The sequence below is a fragment of the Panthera onca genome, chromosome C1 (assembly GCF_046562875.1).
Source record: "Panthera onca isolate mPanOnc1 chromosome C1, mPanOnc1 haplotype 2, whole genome shotgun sequence".
NCBI lineage: Eukaryota > Metazoa > Chordata > Mammalia > Carnivora > Felidae > Panthera > Panthera onca.
In genome coordinates, this window is record NC_138346.1 from 213,701,753 (window position 1) to 213,723,642 (window position 21,890).

The 21,890-nt window shown below is 57.0% G+C and overlaps 1 protein-coding gene across 1 annotated transcript in view; it reads left to right on the forward strand.

The window, feature by feature from the left end:
• CASZ1 (castor zinc finger 1) overlaps nt 1-21,890 on the forward strand; it is a 146,653-nt gene that overhangs the window by 30,745 nt on the left and 94,018 nt on the right. Inside the window, exon 2 of the mRNA XM_060622326.3 lies at nt 2,264-2,417. The gene's annotated coding sequence lies outside the window, so the exon portion shown is untranslated. The remainder of the gene's footprint in view (nt 1-2,263; nt 2,418-21,890) is intronic.

Here is a 21,890-nt window from a genome sequence, read left to right on the forward strand (position 1 = left end):
TGCTTGCTTGGGGACAGTCCCTGAGCAAGGCCACACCTTGGCAGGGCTGGAGGATGGCAGGAATGGGGAAGACTGAGGAGGAGGGGGAGGAGGAGGCTAGGCCACACCCTTTATTCAGTTGCTCTTGCTTTGCCAAGGCGAGAAGCTCCCTCTGCCCAGGGCAGGCCCCTCCCTCAGCTGGAGGAGGCTGGACAAGGGCCCCACCAGGGCCTGGGACACCCTGGTCCCCTGTGACTGGAATCCCCTTCTGAGCCAGGGCAGAAGAACCCGGTACGGTTCACATGCCCATTTGCGTGTGGTCAGACCCTGGTCTTTCTCGCTCTTTGCCAGAAGTCAGGGAGGTGGGAATGTTTCCCTTGACCTTTTCCCTGGGAAAGGTGTGTGGCCGGAAGGGGAGAGTGTGAGCCACCCGTAGAAGATGCTGGCTTTTCAGGTGGGGCAGGGGTCGTTCTGACGGGATATTGGAATAGAGTCGTCCCTCCCCCCCCCCCCCCAGCAGAAGAATGTTCTGGGGGCGGGGAGATGTAGGTGGTCTGAGGCACCCCTTCCTCTGGCTTGGAGATACTTAGCTGGTGGGTGGGTTGCCCAGGGCTTTGGGGGATCCTGGACCAACAGGCAGGGGAATGGCAGAGCCCAGAGAGTAAGTCTCCCTGTGGCCCTGAAGTTCCCATTAAAGTGTTTTTTCCTCTTTTTTAAAGAAAAAAATATTCCCAAACTGGAAAACAAAGGAAATCCACTTCCCCCAAATCACACGAAACTCACATTAGGGGCCTGGCGGGAATCCATGGAAACCAGGAAACCCGCTGTTAACCCTGTATGGTGCTGACGGGTGGGGTGGGAGCGGGGCGATCCAAGCCCAGGGCCACTATCACTGGCCCATCCCCGTGGCCGTGCCCCAGAGCAGAGGTGGGGGCAGCGGCTGCTGGAATCTGTCACCTTCACTGCCCAACAGCCCCTTCCACTGGCCCGACCTTGGGAGGCAGGAGAGGAGGGGTTCGTGCCCTCGAGGGAGGCTCGGGATCAGAGGGCTGGGCCATGTTGCAGAACCTGCCGGGTAACTGCCCACACCATGCCACGCTGTCGAGTCAGGCCGAGCCCACTCACACGCTTTGGGAGCGAGCACACAGGTGGTGTGGATGCCCCGGTCGGTCGAGGGAGGAAAGGACTGGAATTTCAGCCACCCCACTCCCTGATGCCAGCCCCGTAGGCCCGGTGGGTGTGGGAGCAGATGGAGAGCCCCCTTGGAGTTTCCGTACCCCACTCTCACGCCCATCGGGCTGCACCTCCAGGCCTGGGAGCGTGTGCACGGAGGTCCGGTGCCGGGTTTGTGCTTGCACACGCACAGGCTAATTTTTCTAAAAAGGCCAAAAATATTTACAGATTTGAAGTTGAAACGCAAACAGGAAAAGCCCTTTAAAAAGTGAGTGTAGTGGATATTCAAAACAGGAATCACCATGGAAACACCACAATATTTGCCTAAATTGACACAAAGGTTGCTGGTCACAGGGCACCAACTTTCTTTGGCCACATTTTTTTTTTTTTTTTTTTTTTGGCCCAACACCTATCACGAATGAATCTCAGCGGCCCCCTTCTGGGCGCGTGCACTCACGCTCTTTTCTTTTTTACGGGGTGTGACGGCGCAGTAGCAACGTGGACGGTGGCGGTGGGGGGAGGGCAGGAGGAAAAGAGAAGAAACCAAACTGACCCATCCTGGGTAGCTGCAGAGACACCTGTTGATTCTGTTTTTAGAGACTCCCACAGGGCCACTGGGGGGTCATGGGAGCAGCTGGGAGCCGGCCCAGGGAAAGTCTAGAGGGAGTGGAGGTTGGGGAGCCCGAAGCTTGGTTCGGTTGCGTGGGTCTGATCTGGCTTCCAGCGTCAGCTTGATCCACCGTCAGGCTGACCTCTCACCCGGGGTGCCGAGCCTTGGGTGTGATCACTGTGTTATTACCTGGGGGTGGCATCTGATTGGCCTCTTATTGTTTCTACCTGTCTGCTTCTTTTGTTAGCTGTGACAACTGCTTTGCAATTGGCTAATAATGGTGCAAAGGGTGCACTGGTTGTAGGGTCAGACCTGGCCCTCACCGCAGCCATGCCGTCCGCCGATTGGCAGGCAGGGTCCGAGAATCTCTTAGCAGCGACTGCCAGATGGTTCCCTACGGCGCCGAGTGTCGGAACCGTGCCGTCTTGTCGTCCTGTCTTGAGGGGCCACGTGGGTCTCAACGGGAGTCTAATAATCTGTTTTCCCTTCTCGTTCCGGTAGCAAACAGACCTCGCTGACTGAAGGCCAAGACCCCTTCCATCCCATCTGCCCTTCCGGCCACCACGGTTGTCAGCCCTCCCGTAGAAGGGGACCCTGCAGCTCCAGTGGTGCACAGTGGAATGGACTTTGGACCCCGGTCTCTTGGGACACAAAGGTAGCTGCTCCTGATTCCCAGATGTGTCTGGGAGATGTGGGTCGGGGCTGTAGGTGGCCGGTGTGGGGGTTCCTTGTTGGGAGAGAGACCCAGTAGGCCTTTCTCAGGAGGCTTCTGACCTGGATGGGGGTAGCTCAGGCACCCTAGGTGAAAGTAAGAAGACACAGGATTGAGGACGGAGCCCGGGCCTAGGAACAGGACACTGTATATTGGCCCTGGCTTTGACATTGACTCACTGCTTTCTCGGTTTCCCCACCTGTGATATAAACAGATTGGAATAATGGCCTCTAAGAATCCTGCCACCGAATGGTGCCAGCAGCACGCGGGTACTCCAGGGGAGGCCTAGCGTCCTTTCCGAAAGTCACCTCTGGGAGCGGTGGGTCCGGACCCTCTGGACTGCCATGCTGTCCGCAGGCTGCCACGCTGCTCTGAGTTCACATGTGACTTGCTGGGGGCTCTCTCCAGCCCAGGCAGGACCCTCCTTAGAGGAGAAGCCACAGGTGTCTTTTGATCCAGGCTCAAAAATCACCCCTCGCATAAGGCAGGTCACTCATGCCAGGGATGGGTAGTCTATGAGGCTGCTACTGTCAGATATTTGCCTGCAGGTATCAGACGTGGTGGGTTTTTTTTGGTGGGGGGAGGGTGGCGGGTGGGGTTGACACACAGCAGGTGCCTCACTACCTATTGGTCATTATTCAGTGTTCTCTTAGGATCCCAAGGGAACCAGCCCAGAGAGGTTGGTAGGACAGGGGCAGAGGTTGAGGGTCTGGAGAATGGTTGGGAGGGTAGAGGCCGCGAGCCACGCCTCCCGTGTGAGCCACACAGGATTCAGCGGCCCCGGCTTACCACCCTGCGCTGTTCCTCCCCAAGGGCGCCACAATCAGGCGTGTCTTGCCCCTCCCTCCATGGCCAGGCTCTGCAACTCTGGACTTTGAACTTGCAGGGAGGAAGCGCTTGGCAGCGATGGGTGCCTTGGCGCCCACTGGGGTTTGAGAGGTCCCCAGAGCTGTAGGCCTGCTTCGCGCCAGACCGCGTCACCTCAGGGACTAGCAGAAGCCTTGGATGCAGCCAGGGATTTGCAAATCAGATGTAAATGTGGCCCTGGGTTACTGTGGAGGAACAACTGTGTGGCCGAGACTCTTCTTCCCGGTGTCCAGAATGTGATCACGCTCCAGGAGTTGGTGTGGCCACGTTGGAGGCGTGCCGCTGTTGTCCGCCGATGGCCGTGTCGAGACTGTCGGCAGGACCATCTTGCTGGGGTTTTGGTGCCAGCGCCTGCGTGTGTCTCCACTTCTGAGCTCTTGTTGCCTGACTCTGCTTCTCTGATGATCACGGGTCCTGGGAAGGCAGGCCCACGTGTCTTCGAGCCTCTGGCTGCTGGCCTCCCTAGCCACGCCTGGGCCCAGTGCACGAGCAGGTTGCCAAAGCGCCCGTGGAGCCCCCTTTGAAGGGGGAATGTTGCCCGTTCTGTTCTCAGTGGCAGGCTTTTTGTTTTCTTTGTTCCCTCGGCAAAACATGCCCATTAGTTTTTCCCTTTCCGAAGTTTCCACTCACTGTTGACTCCCAGGGGCCATGCCGGCATAGGGTACGGGCTCCACGTGTCCCGTGGGGCTCCCGCATCCTGGCATCGGCCGTCTGGGGCTTGATGGTGAAGCTTGGGGACTCCGAGGGCTCCGAAAGGGAACGTCGCGGCCAAGCCCCGCTGCACTCACTCACTCCTTTCCAGGTACTGGGTTTGGCCACGGGCCCATGTCGTCTGTGGCGGGGCTGATCTGTGGTCTCAGAGGTGCCCTACCTCAACTCACCAGAGTGCGGGAGAGGGGCGAGTCCACGCGGGCACCTGGTCCGCAGCCCTGTTCCCGTCTAGCTCAGATTCTACCTGTTTCTGGCTGCGCCACGTAAGATCTGGTAATGTTTATTCAACAGATCCTGAGGGCCTGGTGTCTGCCAATCGTTGGGGGTAGAGTTGGACAAGACAGCCCTGGCTCTCCTGGAATCCTGGTTGGGCAGGCAGACAAGAAACCCACAGAAAAGAACGAGGCCACCATTAGTGCAGAATGGACATAGGACGGAGTAGTGTGAGGTGTGTGGGCAGTCAGAGGAGGCCACTTTGAGGAGGTAAGAGTTAGCTGAGAAGGGAGGATAGGAAGTCGACAAACATCTGAACCATCTGAAGGCAGAAGAATATTCCACAAAGAGAGCACTAGTCTTAAGGTCTTGAGGTGGGATGAGCTCAGTACCTCTGGCAACAGAAAGAAGGTCCTGGTGGCCGGGAAGTGGATGGGGTATGTAGGGGTTAGTGAGCTGGGAGAAGCTGGGATTTTATTTTTTGGGTGACAGGAAGCCACAGGAGGGTTTCAAGCATGGAGGTAAAGTGATCTTGTTTTCGTTTTAAAAAGACGAAAGTGTGGGCGCCCGGGCAGCTCAGTCGGTTAAGTGACCGACTTCGGCTCAGGTCACCATCTCCCATTTCGTGAGTTCGAGCCCCGCGTCGGGCTCCGTGCTGACAGCCCGGAGCCTGGAGCCGGCTCCAGATTCTGTGTCTCCCTCTCTCTCTGCCCCTCCCCTGCTCGTGCGCGCGTGCTCTCTCTCTCTCAAAAAGAAATAAGCATTTAAAACAAAATGAAAAAGATGGCTGGGGCTGCGGCGGGGAGAGTGGGTTGCACGGTGGCAAGGGCAGAGACCAAGAGGCCAGAGGGGAGGCAGCTGTGGCCGCTGAGACGAGAAAGGTGGAAATGGACAGAAGGGTACGGAGTCCGTGTGTTGAGAGGGCAGGTCCACAGGGTTTGCTGATGGAGTGAGCTGCGAAGAAAGGAGCCAGTGTCCTGGCTCCAGCTTTACAGATGCCCCCTGTGGCCCTGCATCTTCTCCCCTCTCACGCACCCACCCTGATGGTGCCAAGAACCACCCGTGGCTTTCAGGGACACTGCGTCTTGTCTTGTGGATTAGGGAGAAGCACCATCCAGGGCACTATGCTGGTTGCTGAGAAAGCCTGGCAGAGAGGATTAGGCATCTCTTGGTCGGCCGCATGTGGAGGGAGGGCCAGAGGCCTGCTTGTCTCTGGCACCGTTTTCGGTAGGGATTTCCGAGCTGGCTATCCTTCTGGCCCTGAGACTGCACCGAAGCCTGTTTTGTGCCTCTGCTCCACGAGTTCAGTGCCGGGTCTGAGGTTGGACCCAGTCCGTACAGTTCCTCTCACTGTGGCTTTAAATGCGATCCGTGTTCTCGAGGGCTGAGCGTCTATGGACCCTCTCGCCCGTGCATCCGGTCACGTAGAACCCAAAAAAAGGGTTTGTCTAAGGCCTCCTCCTCATTTCCATTCGGGCCAGCTTAACCTCCAGCCCAGTGTATGGGCAGGGATCCTAGCAATCTTTCCACGTGGAAAGTCTTTTCACAATTTACAGTGTGAGTTCCCGTAGGTGGCCTGTCAGATTTGACGTGGGCCACTGTCCCTTTTTCCTGGGCCTTTAATACAAGGCTCTACTTTCCTGGGTCCTGGTGTCACCTGCTCGGGTCAGGACGAGGCAGGCCACCCCAAACAGTGTGTGTGCTACACAGCCCTAACCCTGGAGCGAGCACGAGGCCGTCACAGCCGGCTGCGGGGGCCCCAGTGAGTTCTTGCCCATGTTGGCAACATATTCCCAGCCATATGGGCCAGCTCAGCCCTCCAGGAAAGCTCTGGAGGCTTGACCTCCAGGGGGAGTGACAGGAGAGAGCAGAAGGGCAGGCTGGGGACGTCTTGCAGGGGTGACAGGGATGTCCCAGGCGTGCAGCTGGTGCCTCTGCCTGGCTCTGAGGGGGTGTCAGCCAGCATCAAAATGCCAGGCTAAGGCAGGGGGGGGCATGTGTGGGTGGGCAGGCGTGTGTGTCTGTGCATGCGTGGGAGGCTTTTCTGCTTTCTGCCTCCGCGGCCTGCACTAGATCCGTGGCCTTCCCTCCTAACTGGACTGGACACTTCCAACTCCATCCTCCCGGGCTTTGATCTGATGTGGGGCTGGCCGCTCCAGACAAGCAGGGCTGGGGTCAGGAGAGGTGCTGGCTGAGGGGCCTGGGGGCCCAAGCCCTTTGCCACCCCTGGGTAACTTCATGCTCAGGAGGATGGCTGAACCGAAAGGCTTGGGAAGAGTTAACGATCCTTCTGGTTTCTATTCTGTGTGAGAATTGGGCCTGATCTTGCCAGCGCCCCAGCCCTGGGCCTTGTTCCTCGGTTCTCCCTTGTTCCCTGGCAGAGTCAGGAAGCCCCCGGGCCCCAGCAGGTGCAGACCCAAGAGGAGAGGGTTGGGGCCGAGCTGGGAGCTCCCGCCTGGCCAGAGCTACCCAGGGGCCCCTCTTCATTTGATGATGCGGTCGCTCCAAAGGAACAGCGGCCCATGGCTTTGGGAGGGTTAATGTCTTGTGGATGTGGACGAGGGCAGAAGCACTTCTGCCCTGCCTCTGTCCTTGTGACCTTGGAGCCTCCACACGGAGGCCTGAGGCAGCGGGTGTAGGGACCCTTGCGTGGCTGCCGACACCATTAGCTGCTGGTTTTCCATTGAATCCGCTCTGGGCAGCTTCCTCACCTTCCGCTCCCCACCCAGGTTTTCTCTCTGGTTTGGTTTCTTGGGCCCCCCCCCCAGAACAGGCACCTTTTCTGCCCCTGAGCCTCCATGTGGTAGCCTGGGGTTGGGACCCCCGTGGCCAGGGTGAGTGGAAGTGGGAAGGTGTAATTAATCACTAGTTTCTTCTCCAGAAATGCTAATCGGGAGAAGCAATTAAAAGCAACTTTTTTCCCTTAGTAATCTGCGTTAAAAGCTGGTAATGAAGTTTAGGGCCGTCGTGACTCAATATTTCAGCTTCACCGACTCAAGTCAAAACAATCCAAGCCCAGGAGTTTGCCGGCAGCTGAGCTGGGCCCGGGCAGCAGCTGGGAGTCCCCGTTCCCTCTCCTCACCCCTCATCGCTACCCCCTGCCCTAACCCCAGCTGCTTCTGGGTAGCAGGCCCAGCCAGGAGAGGAGGGTCTGGGTGGCAGGGGGATGGATCCCCCAGGCCATCCTTCAGGAGACCCAGAACCGGAAATACATCTTTAGGGCAAATGATAGGACCTGTAAGAGGACCACTGTGTGGGGGCAGAGCTGGGGAAGCAGGGGATGGGCCTGGGAGGAGCCGGTACCTGGGAAGCCCCCAGGGCAGCCCAGGGCCCAGCCACAATGGGCTCTGAGTCTGAAGAGGCGGTGGTCCAAATCTTGACCTTTAACCTCTGGTCTTTCATGTGTCTTTTTCATTCATTCATCAAGCCGTACTGAGAGAGGCTGCGAACCAGACCGCAGCAGTGAACAAACCGGCCGAACTTTCCTGTGCCGCGGAATTTGCATTTTAGTGGAGAAAGGCAAATGACAAACGAGATAAAGAAATAAAGTATTTGTTGGATGGCCACGTGTGTCCAGGAGAAAACCAGCAGGTTTCTAGAATAGAATGGGGAGAGTGCATGGCAGGGGAGGGGGGGGCGGAATGGTTTATAATTCCGGGTGTGGCATCCAGGGAAGGCAGCGCTGAGATGGTGACTTTCGGTAGGGACGGAGAAGGTGAGGGAAAGAGCCCTCCTACTACTTGGGACAAGAGTGTTCCCACCGGGGTGAACGGCAAGCGTGAGCTCCCAGACACAAGAACAGCCTGGCTTGTTGGAGGACAGCTCGCTGGGGAGAGATGCTGTGGGAGGTCACGGGGGTCGCGTTGGGGGGCCCCAGATCCTGCAGGCCTGGTAGCCGTTACCCCAAGTGAAATAAGAAGCTTTTGGAAGAGTTCTGGGTGACTTGATCTGATTAGGCACAAGCTCTTTTCATTAAAAAGCAAGACCCAACTGTCACCAACTCATCCTCTCAAGGGGACCCTCGGTGCCCCATCTAGGTGCATCTGTACTCACTGCCTCCCCGGGGTGGGGGGGTGCTCTCTTGAGCAGGTGAGGGGAGTGCTGAGGGCGCCGTTGGACACCCCCCGCCCTAGCCTCCGCCTGCCCGTCCCCCAGTCCTCCTTAGGGAGCGGTTCAGAAACAGGCTCTTGTCACTTTAAGCAGCCCCCCGCCCAGCTTCCCTGGCCTGCTTTATCTGAAGTCCAAGCGCATGTTGTTCCAGGACCGATCCGCTTTAGCTAATTAATAATCTGACAGGAGCCACCCAGGGGATTAGCCGCTGAGCTGAGCTCCACCAAGCCCCAGCAAATGAGCCCTGTACTCCTTGGGGACGTGGAGGTGACTTTGAGGGGTGCAGGGAGAGGGGACCCCGGCGGGCGAGCCGTGGCACTGGGCTGTGCGGTAGTGACCACGGAGGGGAGAGGGCAGGCCGGGGGGCAGTGACGAACGAACGGAGCCTCTGGAAAGGAGGCTGCTGTCCTGAGATGGGCGGGAATGTCCATTTTCCCTCGCTGCCCCGTACAGTCCTGCTCACCTACCTGCCAGGTGTTAACCTGCTGGGAAGCGGGCTAGAGTTGCCAGAGTTAGCAAATGAAAATACAGGATGCCTGTCGTACACCTGAAACCAACAGAACGCTGTATTTTATGGCAACTAACTGGAATTAAAATAAAAACTTCAAAAAAAAAAAAATACAGGATGCTCCGTGACCTTTGAATTTCAGATAAACCACAAATGAAGTTTTAGTGTAAGTACGTTCCGGGTAATATCAGGAGCATACACTAAAAAAGTAGGGAAGATTTCTCTGAAATTCAGATTTCGCCAGTCATCGTGCATTTTCTCAGACAACCCTGAGCGGGGAGGGCCGCAGGCTGCTGGGCTCCCTCCCAAGAACAGCCCAGAGCTCCCTCTGGAAGAGGTAGCACCCTTGGGGAGCAAGGCGGGGCCAGTGCCGAGTGACCTCCGGTGCCAAGTGCCGCAGGTGGAGGAGGCTGGAGCAAAGGTCAGCTGCTTGCCCGGGTCTCTCACTTCTATTTGGGCCCAGGTGGCCCTTGGGTGAGTAGAGTGCAAATCTCCTTCGAAGGAGCTGTGGCTCCAGGCCGGGAAGCAAGTCCCAGGGCCGTCTTCCCCAGGCGAGACTGGTGTCTGGGAAGAGCCTGGGGTCTCTCCAGAGGGAAAGGCCCGAAGTTCCTGGGGTAATCTGGGCTAGGTGGTCATCCGCCGAGGGCATCGATCTGCTCTGAGCCTCCGGAGAGGTCAGCAGGGATGGCCCACCGTGTGGGAAGGGCCAGGCCAGGTCAGGCAGGAGATAAGGGACCTCGCCTGCCGTGCAGGGTCGCCTCCAGGTTCCAAGGCCTCTGGGCACTGAACAGAAATGCCCATCTGCTGACCTCTCCGCCCGCACCCCCAAGGCGGCCGACTAGCCTGAATAGCTTGGGCCAGTTTTTCCGGGACGTGGTGCCACGCAGTGGGGCCTGGGATGTCATTCTCGGCGCAGGGAGGGGTGGTCTTTATTGGAAGCCTTACTTACTATGGGATCCTTACTGCTCCCTCTCGTGACCCTTCTCACCCCGGCTCCGTTCCCAGTGGTCAGGGTGCTCAGGGCGGTGAGAGGGGCCTGCTGCCAGCTGGTGGTTGTCCAGCCTCCTGCAGCCAAGGGGCCCGATGCCAGGCAGGCGGTGCCCCCGAGGTGGGAGCTCTCTCACTCCTGCTGCGTCCTCTAGGAGTTAACAGCATCCTGTGCCCTCGAGGCCTCCTCTCCCCCAACCCCTGGGCCACCCTCCTCCTGGCCTTTCCTGGCACAACCAGCAGTGGAGCCTCGTGGTGGGAGCAGAGGGGGCTGGGGGTGCCAGGCCGGTGGGAACCTCTTCCGCTTCCCGAGCTCTCAGCCTCTTCCCCAGCGTGCCCGGCGGTTTGGCCCTGTTTCGCGAGCCGTCTGCTGCCCGTGCTGCCTCTGACCGACATCGTTAGCGTGGGTATTTATATTTCATTAACGACATTAAGCCCAAATGGCATTAAAAGCAAAGCTGGTGATAAATAGCTTATTAATAAACAGGGAGTGCTCCGTGCTGCCTGGCCTCTCCCAGCCCCGGCGTTAACCCTTGCTGCCCTAGATAATCATGTTTCATCCCCAAGATCATCCCCCTAAGGTGGGCCGGGAAGCGCCAGTCACATGTCGGAGTTCTGGCTCCTCAGAGGTCAGTGCCTTGTAGATCCCGTGTGGGCCAGTTTGGGATCACTCGGGCCTGTGAAACGTGGCCAGACCCCTCACGGCCTCTAATGGAATCTCCATTGCCCTCTCTCTCCTTCACTAGTTTTGATTCTGGGCTGAAAATTTCAGGAAATGTGGCTTTTCTAGACTGTAAGCTCAGACTTTCCCCATTTGGAATCAAAAACGATGCAGGGTGCCTGGGTGGCTCAGTTGGTTAAACGTCCAGCTTCAGGTCAGGTCATGATCTGGGTCAGGTCATGATCTCACGGCTTGTGAGTTCGAGCCCCGCATAGGGCTTTCTGCTGTCAGCGCAGAGCCCAGCCCGCCTCGGATCCTCTGTCCCCATCTCTCTCTGCCCCTCCCCCAGGAGCGCTCTCTTTCTCTTTCAGAAGTAAATAAAACATTAAAAAATAAAAACAAATAAAAAGTAAAGAGCAGTGCTCATGAAAATGATAGTAATAATAATAATGACAGCAATAATCTCAGCTGGCGTCTCGAGCGCTGTGAGCAGGTCTTCTACTGGTGGCTGCCATGCAGCAGCTCTGGAATGTTCCCTGAGACCCCACGGGTCATCCAGCTCAGGTTCATTTTTATAAGTGGGAAGCCAGTGCCCAGCAAAGGGAATGCGGTTTACCAGCTGGAGCCCACATCTCACAGGTGCTGCCACCGGGGCATCGGGTGGCTTCCCCAAACAGGGCCTGATGCCCTCGCCACTCCTCGGCCTCCCGGACCCACCACGGCTTCTCAGCTGTGGCCCCAGCCTTGCTTGACCCTAGCTCCTTGCCCTTGGGATTGTGCTATTCCATTCCTCGATGCCTGGGGGAGCGTGCCTACACAGGCTGACCACCTGGAGGGCACAGTCATGCACCTTGCAGGCCACTCCCCCCGCCCCCAGGACCCAGAGGTGTCAACGGAGAGCCAACCGGCAGGGCGGGGTGGCAGGCGGTCTGTGGTACCACAGAGGCCCCAGCGAGCTGGAGCAGCTTCTGTGTGGCGCCCTCCTGGGCCAGGGTAGGGGGGACCGGCCAGCCTTGATTGTTTGGGCTTCTAAGTTCGTGTTTTTTAGATACAGAGTCATCCCTTCACGCTTGCAGGAAATAGGGGCAGACTCAGCCCTGGGTCCCCCACCCCGTCTGCCCTAGCCGAATTGCTTGAAGGCCGAAAGAGAAAGTGGAGTCTTGTCTAAACTTTGGCTCCGTTTAGACCTCTCCCCGCTGCAAACCTGAACCTGGGTTCTCTTTGTCGCCCCTGTCCCTCTGGGGCTCTCTGGGCCCCGGGCCTGGCTGAGGGGGAGAAGGGGCTCTCGGGGTTTTGCAGTATAGAAGGGAAAGGTGGAGGTGGGATGTAAGGTGAAGATGTTGTGTCGTTTTAAGGGAGGACGGGAGTGGACGGCGTGTCGCCGGAACCATCTAGTTGTGTCTGGTGAGCACTTGGGGAAGACAGAGAACCAATTAATCAGCAGGACTCCTGCTGCCTCTGCCAGGAGCTTGGACTGCTTCTCCCATCCCGTTCCCAAGCTAGGAAGGAAGTTTGGAAGCAGTGGCCATAGGGCTCATCCAGGAGGAATTCTACTTCTCATCCTGATGGATGGAAGCCTGTCCACCCCCACAGAGCAAAGCAAGCAGGAAGGGGCCAGCAGGGAGGCCAACCTGACCGGCGTGATGATGCTGGGACTGCCTTGACAGGTCAGATTCACACCCGCTTCTACTGGAAAGACCTTCCAGCTTGCTCTGGCCATAGAGGCCTTGACCCTCACCACAGGCCATGGTGGGTAGCTCGGCACGGAGTCGTACGTGTCGCCCGCTTTATGCTCTGAGCGCACAAGGCACGTGCATTAAGCCAGTAATCAGAGGGGGCGCCTGGGTGGCTCAGTTGGTTAAGTGTCCGACTTCGGCTTGTGTCATGATCCCACGGTTTGTGGGTTTGAGCCCCGTGTCGGGCTCTGGGCTGACAGCTCAGAACCTGGAGCCTGCTTCGGATTCTGTGTCTCCCTCTCTGTCCCTCCCCTGCCCGTGCTCTCTGTCTCTCTCTCTCAAAAATGGATAGAATAAACATTTTTAAAAAATTAAAAAAACAAACAGTAATCAGAGAATCCAGCAGCTGGCGGGGAGGGGTCAGCCAGGCCTAGAACTAGTGGTCAGATGAGAGAACTGGGTGGGGGAAGGAGAGGGTGATGAGGGACAGGCTTTGGAACCCGGCCCAGCTGGGTTACAGTCAGGCCTACCCTTTGCAGGTTGTGTGGCTGTCTCTTCACCATGCGTAGCCTCAGTGTCCTCCTCTGTAAAATGGGCACGCTAGTACCTTCTCTGCAGGGATGTGGTCTCTACAGTGCTCACGACAGGGTCAGGGCCCCTTAGGTGCTGAATGAAGGGCAGCTACCGCCCTTTTTGCTCTTTGGCCTGCTGCTAATCTGTGGTCACTAATGTTCTGTTTGACAACTGGGAAAGGAAATGGGTAAAGAATACAGCCTATCTGGCAGGGCATGGCCCAGCACTCCTGCAGGGGGATCGTGGCAGCAGCAGGTAAGGGCGGGCCCATCCATTTGGTGGGGTTTTTGGAGCACGTCCTCCTCGGCTAAGCTTAGAAGGGGCAGGGGCAGGGGCGCCTGGGTGGCTCGGTCGGTTAAGCATCCGACTTCAGCTCAGGTCATGATCTCACGGTCCGGGAGTTTGAGCCCCGTGTCGGGCTCTGGGCTGACAGCTCAGAGCCTGGAGCCTGCTTCGGATCCTGTGCTCGTGCTCTGTCTCTCTCTGTCTCTCAAAAATAAATAAACGTTTACAAAATTAAAAAAAAAAATAAGGGGCAGGGGGCAGAGGAAAGCCTTTCGAGAGGAGCACTGTGCACCCCACTCACAGCAGGTGCCCGAACCGGTGGGGGCGCCGGGTGTGGGTGTGACGGCCACTGGTTCCAGGCAGCTGTGGTGACATGTGAGGAAGCAGAAGGACAGGGGTCTTCAAGATGGTTGTCCCGCTGCCTGTGACAGCACTCCCTTGGATGCGCCCGCTTTGGTTGTAAAGCCGCCGCAGCACCCTGCCGCACTGCACGGGTGGGGGACCAGGCCGCCCTCTTCGGCTCTCTTGATTGATGCAGGCTGGGATGCGTTCGTCTCCTGGCTTCTTCCCTGGGTGTCTGGGTGGACCTTCTGTCTTCTGCCACCGGGACCAGCTGTTACAACGTCAGTGGAGGCCGTAGCTTCTGCCGCCGTGTGGCACGGTGGTGCTGATCTCGGCGCTTTGCAGGACCCCCTGCACCGTGGGATTTGGTTAGTCTACTGGGCTGCATCTGTTCGTATGAAGGGCGAGAGTCTGGACGCTCTTCTGCACACCCCCGCCTTCCCTTTCCTTTCCAGCCCCACCCTCTGTCCAGGGTCCGCTGCGTTCTCCAAGGGCCAGGGCTGAGCAGGGGCTCAGGAACGGGTGACCGGGAGGCCGGTTCCGCCTGGAGCACAGGGGCTGTGCCTCTTCCCTTGCCTGGGCGGGACGGCACGTTGTCACCCCGAGGGTTCTGGAGAACACGCCTTCTCGCACGTGGAAGGACTATGTGAGGAGAGGCCTTGGGGGCATCTGCTGTACCTCCTTGACCTCAGGGCCATCCGACCCCCCACGGGCCCGGGACGAGGGTCTGGGGTCACAGCCTGGAGGAGAGCTCCACGTAGTGGGAGCGGTGTCATGTGGGTAGATCGGTCGGTGGCCAAGGCGCCGGGCCTCGTGGCTTGATGGGCAGATCTTTCAGTGAGTCAAAGGCCGCTCCAGACCCAAAGCTTTCTCCTTTCCTTGCTCCCTCGCCTCCAGAACTGATAGGAATTGCTCATCTTCCCCTCGGCCCCATGGCACCCCAACGCTGGGCCAGCCTCCTCAGAAGGGGTGTAGGAAGGTCCCGGGAGAAGGACCCAGGACCAAGGCTAGCCCTCTCTCGGCTTCATGCCCGCCCTCACCATGGGCAGTGCCCGCTCTGATGCCCACCGTGGGAAGGCTGGCCTTTCTCCGAAGCCCCTGGACTTGGGGAGGGGGAGGGTCCACATGCGTCCTCCCTCCTCAGGGAGCCTTGTCCTGTGTTCGTTTTCTTTTTGCCACTATTTTTTCTTGGGGTCTAATTAAAGACTTGGAGCTGTTTACAGCCTGTGGTTGGCTTTTTATTTGGGTCTTTGGCAATTACCTCCTGCCCTAAAATAAGTTTCGATGGAACAGGGGTAGGATTTTTCTTTTTGGCCAAGTTCTTGGCTTTAATTTTGCTGTGTGTATGCGCACACACACAAGCACAAGTTGCACGTGCGTGCGCGTGTGTGTGTGAGTGTAATGAAGGCTTTCTGTCCTCGCTGTTCCAAATCCTGCCTCCTTCTTCTCACCGTCCCTGTCTCAAGTGGCCTGTGGCCAAGGCAGAGCCTGGACAGCAGGAACAGTATGCCCTCAGCCTTGCCCTGCCTGGAGGCGGCTCTGTGACAACAGGCAGGTTATCTGTTGACTCTGTCCCAGTTTCTTCAGCTGAGAATGGGGCCAGTGGGCTGGACGTGCCAGAGGCTTCCCTACGACACTGCTTTGAAAGCAGCCCTCTCACCACAACCTAGTAGGTCATCCTTGGGGCGGGAGGAAGTCACCACCGACACAAACCAGCCTCACTTTCCCCTCTTGGTCAGCGCACCCTGTATTTGGATAGGAGCGTGCGGTCGTGTGGCGAAAGCCCTTCCCCGCTTTGCCTGCCTCGGTTCCCCTGGCCACCTCGAGAGCAGGCGTGATCACCCCACTTGACAGGCGAGGCTCTCCCTGCAGCCAGAGATAATAAGTGACCTTTCTGATGTCGCTCAGCTTACAGGGGGCAGAGCCTTGGGATTCAAACCCAGATCCTCTGATCTCCCAAAACCCACACCCCGGACCGGCTACAAAATTTGCAGGGCCCAGCGCAAAATGAAAACACGGGGACTCTTGTTGTAAATTATGAAGAATTTCACGACAGTGGTAGCGTGTGCCCTTTTGAGTGTGGGGCCCTGGGTAGCTGTGTGGGTCGCCCACCCAGGCAGCACCCCCCTGTCTCCACCCCCTTGAATTCCCTTCTCCTGTTTGCCAACATTCCCACCTGTGTGCTGAAGGGCCAGGAAGTTCAGTAGGGGGTCACCTACTGTGCTCCAGGTCCTTGGCTACTGTGGCTTTTTCCTGCAGGTAGAGAGGACTCTGGGTTCTCCCGATTCTCGGCCTGTCCCGCCAGACCCCTAACCTATGAAGAAACACTGCCTTAGCATGGTGCAGGCTTTCTGGGGTTCCCTGAGTCTCTTAGCATCCTCCAGGCCTACCTAAGGCCTCCTGAGACTTTAAGTAAGTGAGAGGGGGGGAAATATAAAAAAAAGGATAAAGAGGATTTGGTACGAACTCCCGTTTCAAGGGTGGAGGGTGAAGGTTTGGGGGATTGATTCCCCGCCCCAGGCCCATCCCGTTCTGCGGATCTCTCTCATCAAGATGAAGGAGGCGGTGACCTGCCGAAATGTCCAAGTCACCGTGCTTGGGGCAGAAGGTCAGGTGGCCATTCCTGGGGCCGATCTGGAAACTTCCTGGCTGGTTGTCGGGGGCTTGCAGTAGCCACAGCATGTTGTGGGGTCACAGAAGTTTCCCAATAACGGATGGGTCAACAAGAGCACCCGGTGGGGCATATGTCCACGCGTACGGTGGGGTGGGTGCATGTGCATACGTGCGTTCTGGTGAGGACACCACACTCTGTGTGCCAGGCAGCTATTTAAATAAGAGCTGTCGAGATGAATGGCTTTAGCTGGCTTCCCCGGACCCAGCAGCCTTTGCCTGCCCGTCTGGGACCACGTTCCTGCCCCTTACATTCTTTCTCTCTCCTCCTAATGCGCACACAACCCCCCCCCCCCCCACCACCAAGAAGTCTGGGAACCAAAGTCCCGGCCCCAGGACCCCACCCCTGGCTCTGTCCGTGGCACCACTGCTTCCTAGAAAACCTTCTAGTTTCTGGACCTTGGACGAACTTCAGGATAAAACGTGTGGGAAGTCAGAGCAGCTAGTTTTATGGAGGGGGGACAACTTTATCTAAAATCGGGGGGACAGGGTAGGGGTGGGAACCCCATCGGCGTAAGGTCTAAGGCAGTTTGACTATAGGAGGGAGAGAGTGCCCGAGTTTCCAAGGACTGATTAGATGGCATGCCAAGTGTATTAAATTTTGCAGACATTTTAACAGCAATATGCTAGATAGTTGGGTGTCCCCTGAGGCGGCTGGATTTTTTATATCCTTCACAGAAGGTCGGAACCCTCTTCTGCCTGCCTCCCCCCTCCACCCCATGCTCCGTGCTCCTCTCTCTCTCTCCCTCCCTCCCTTCCTTCAACCATTTTCCTTGCCTCTTGCTCTCTGCTCACAGGGAACCTGAATGACACCTCCGATCTCCACCCAGCAGGGCATTCTGCCCCTCCTGCCCACCTCTCCAGGGCAGGGGATGGGCACAGATGAGGGGCTTGATTTCTCTGTTCTCTCCCCTTCCCCTTCCTCCCCGCATTTTGGAGACTGTTGTGAGACCTACTCCCCCCCACCCCTCCTTATTTTTATAGAAAAAAAAAAAAGGCAGGAAAAGAATCCATCTGGCATATGAATAATTGAAATGGCTCAACTCTGTTCCTGTTGCTGCTGTTTGTTCTTGGCTCCCCGGCCCCCAGCCCAGCCCCCTGAGTACAGGTCTCTAGGCGGAGGGTGTGCGGGCATTCTCAGAAGGTTCTCGGTAGAGGCCTAAGCTCTCCTGAATCTTGAGCCCTTTCTCCCCGTGAATCCGTCTGAGATGCAGGCATTTGGAGATGGGGTTGGTTTCCTCCTCGCCACCCATGCGGCCAGCCAGCTTCTGGCTAGAGTCTCCCCAGGTATCACTCAATCTGGAATGGTTCCTTCGGACCTTGGGCCTCAAGGGACAGTGTCCTGTGACCATGATTTCCCCCAGGGGCCCCCTGGAATCCTGTGGTCCATGCCCAGACTTCTCCTTGCCCCAGCCCCTGCTCCTCTGTCCTCAGCTTCAGGGGCCGGGGGACTCCTGTCCCAGGGAAGAGTCCTCACCCCACGCTCTCTTGGCACAGCCGCCCCCAGGCGCTGACCCAGGCACCTTGCTCACGGCCCCCTTGTCAGCTGCACCCCCGTCCCCTGCCCTCAGCTTGTCCAGCTGCGGGCTCACATGCTTCTCCACTTCTGTGGGACACGGCCTGTTTGCCGGGAGCCGGGAAAGCCAGAGATGTTTAACTTTCTCTCTGCAAGTTGGGAGAGAACACAGAGGCAGGAGGGTGGAGCAGGGATAGAAAGATAATGGACTCAGGCCTGGCTGGAATCGGCCGCCTGTTCGAGCCTGGACCAGCTGCACACCAAGCCCCCGAGTCCGGATGGAGAATTCACTGTCTCTTTAAAACCATTTAGAGGAAAAACAAAAGAACTTTAGTGCGTTAATTCTGGTTGAAGATGGGTCTCCAGATGACAGGCTGATCCACATTATTCCCCACAAGACAACTCCCCCGCTCTCCCCCTCCCTCTCCCCCCTTCCGGCCCCTCTGCCCCGTTCTTTGTTGCCCTCCGCGGTTTGTGCAGAGGGGAGCCGGGGCTCTCCGTGCGTGAGGCGCGATCGTGCGCTCTGGGTTTGAAAAGTCGGTACTTTTGTTGGTCTGTTTGGGACATCACGGTTGTGTCATGTGTGAGGTATTGACTTGCAGCCGTGGGTCCTGTGGTTGTAAGCGAGTGTGCGTTTCAGAGATGCCAAGTGGCCGTGGGAGGGGCGGGCACGTGTGTCACCACAGAGGGGTGCGGTGTCCCTTTCCTCTGAGCTTTCTGGCTCAGGCCCATTAGGCCTCAGAAAATGCCCCCATAGAAAGAGGGTCTGAACAGCCCCCAAATGCTCTAGCTCTTTTCCGGGTCCGTAACAAAACTGCTCAGTAAGCAAAAAATTCAGGTGAAATTCAAATCAGGTTCGTTAACATACAACCATGTATATATATATATAACTATACATAACCACACATACAACGATATATACGTGGGTAGTTATATATGTGTCGTTTGTAAAGACTCCCACACATGTTATAAAAGCTGCAAAATGTCTGGCATTCCAGGGCCTGGTACAAATAATTAGATATTTATATCCAATAAAACTGGTTTGATGGGGAAATCGTTTCTCTCTGTGTGGAATCTCAGTGGAGGACGAGTTTCGGTGGTTGGGTTTGTTTTCTCCTGGACAATAAAACCAGGGCTTTGGCACCAACCGACATACTTCCGGTAAATATCTAAATCTTTTCCCACCGTGGCTTCTGCTAGATGGCCCGTCACGCCAGCCCAACGCTGCTGTTCCCTCCCGCCTTTCCACGTGCGCTCCAGAAATGCCTGTGTGTGAAGCCCCGCCTGCACCCCATGCCCTAGCTCCCGACCCTGGGCTCGAATGTGCCTCATGTCCCCGTCCTCGGTCCTCGCCCAGCCCAGGGCCACCACCCAGGGGTCTTCTCTCTGTACTTCGCTCTTTTTTTTTTTTTTTTCCTTTGAACAGTTCTCCGGAATGGAGCTTCTGCCTCAGTATCCCTTAAAGCTCAGTCTAAGTATTTCTCTGATTTCATGAAGCACTTCTTTTCCCCAGTTTTCAGTTTCTCTTCCTCTGTCTCCTGCTTCTAGACCTTTCTCTCCCCACTTTTCCCGAACTCTGCTTAACCTCCCGGCCCGTTGCCCTCAAGGCCTCTGCCGCAGTATGGAGCGGCCCTGGGGAGCCCGTCTGCCTCACTGCCCCAGCTCGGGGAGCCTACCCGCCCCCCATTCTCTTCCATCTGTTACACAGTTGTGAACAGAGCCAAAAGAGCCATAGATGAGGGCAGCCTCCCTCTCCCATTATACAGATGGAGAGCTGAAGCCCCGTGTGGGGCAGGCGGGGTTCCTAACTGGGACTGTGCAGAGCTGGGGCAGAGAGTGTGACCCTCTTGCCTTCCAGCTGGTTCTGGGAGTGTGAGAGACCCCCAGACCTCACTGCCAGGTGGCAGTAGTGTCTGTGAGACTTCGGGCAAGTGGCCTCACTCACCTCTCTGGGCCTTGCTTTTCTGGACTTGTAACTCGGAATTGGTAGTTCTTATGCCGTAGGGTCACAGAGAAGAGTAAAGGCACCCACGCATGATAGGGCCCTCGCTGGGTGCTCGGCCTGTGGGGCGCCCTTCCATGGAAGGTGCTGGTAGTCAGTGTTCGCCCTGACTGTAAAACAAGGACCCGTTGTGACATGGGGCTGAGATCTTGCCCACCAAGGGTGCTACCCACGCAGCAGGATGACCTTGGCCCCTTTCTCTCTCCCTGAACGGCTGAGTATCACCCCTTCAGAAGGACCCTGGCTGGGATCACAGCACCGTGTGGCTTCCCAGAGGTCAGGCCCTGACTAACCTCAGCCACGAAAAAAAAGCCAGGAACAATGGAGGCGTTGGCCGACTGAGCGTGCCAGAGTCATGGCGGTCTAGCCAGGAGCCAGAACCCCAGAGAGAGGACCCAGGGACACGGGAGAGGTGACCCACAGCGGCTGCTCTGGGGCAGGGGCCCCGTGGTTTTGACAAAGGCCTTTCAGATCAAGGATTCAAAGTCTCCTGAAGGGTGTATGGGAAGACGAAGGGGCCAAGAAGGCTGGAGAAGGGGGGAATGGGCCCGGGGTAGGGGGGTGGGGGTGCTCTGGAAAAGGTCTGTTAGCCCAAGTGGGAGCAGCCAAGTTTAATTACAGAGCAGCGAGTGGAGGGGAAATAGGCAGCCCTTGATGTACAGCTGGGGCTGCAGAGCGACCGGCACGTGCCCCACCCCCCACGCCCTCCCCCGCCCCCCTGCCCTGGTGCCCTCCTCTGTCCTCTGCAAGGGCACTGGCCTCCCAAGGTGTTTGTGGCAGGTGGTTCCGGGCCCCGGGGAGCACATTCCCATCACGGGCGCACACAGCGGCACCCTAGAGCTTCGTCTGCACCGGTACCCGAGAACGGGAGTGACCCAAGCACATGCAGCCAGATTGCCCGTGCGCAGCCTGGGTGGCTGTGGTTTAATAACACATTTCGTGCAGAGGGGATTGGACCCTGGCCTGGAAATAGAAACTGCCCTTCAGAAGACTCCTGGGTGTCTTGTTTTCTGTTGTCCCTTTCTTTCTTTTTTTTCCTGCCACCTCCCCCCACCCAAATTAAGAAAAAAGAGAAACTCAACAAGAAGCAGAGCCCAAGCTTCCTATGACTGGCTCTCGGAGAAGCCAGTCAAATCTCCCCTCGTTGAGAACATTTTGACAGCATAAAATTGCTGCCGGAATGTGACTTTAGCGAAAAGTAAAAAAAAAAAAAAAAAAAAAGAAAAAGAAAAAAAAAATCCTTCCTTCATGCATATGGAGTTTTTTGGAAAAAAAAATGGTATTTTAATGCTTTCTATTAAATTGGGACTAAAAGTGGTGTCTTAATTTGCATGCATTAGCATATTTGCATATAGATCACTGAAATGGTGGAAGAGAGAAGAGCCTTTAAATGAAAATTCTTTTAAAGGCACAGGCCTGCCTCCCTCTCCAGCTCCGTCTGGAATTTATGCGTAGTCTTTGCCTCTCACCTCCCACCCCACCCTTTGTGTCCTCCTTGCAAGGGGATGGAGGGTCAAGGCCGTCTGTCTGGAGCTGGCCCAGGGGGGAGTTAAGGGGCAGGAGCCAACCCTGGCCCTTGGTCACCCTGTGGCCTTGCAGCCTTCCAGTGCGGGCAGGACCCCACATGGGCCATGCTGCCTGGGCTCCCTTCTGTCCTGGCAGCGGCTCTGTCTGGAGGATGGGCCTGTGTTCACAGCTACCAAGCAAGTGGCCTCATGCACCTAGTCCTCTGCCAGCGGTTGTCCTTCCCCCCTCTCCATCCTACCCCTCCTGCCCTTCCCTAGGCCATGTTGATGCTCTACAAGCTTGCCTCAGGGTGCCTGTCCTGCCAGCCGTGGCCTTGAGCCTTTAGGCACCTGGCACCAAAGGAGAGATGGGTGGGGTGCTCCTACTGGCATTTTCTGCTGGATCAGCTCCTTGGGACTGAGACCTTTCCCACCTTCCTCGACCAGAAGGCCCAGGCTGCCATGTTCCCTTTTATCTTTCTGGTCTCTGGTTGAAATGTCACCTCCTCAAAGGTAGCTAAAGTAGCCCCACTTCTCTCCTCCATCACTATCACAGTCCTTGTTTTATCGTCTTCTAGAACCCCTTAGTTTTTGTTTACTCGATGGTTTGTTCCCATCCCCCCCCCAAGGTGAAGCCCCATGAAGGCAAGAGTTTGGGTCTGTCCTGTTCACAGCTGTACCCCCAGGACCATGTCTGGCACATCATGGTGTCGGGGAACTATCTGTTGAATGAAGGAGTGGGTGCCGGGACCCCGGTCGGGGCTGAACCTGCCCCCTGGAGTCACTTTCC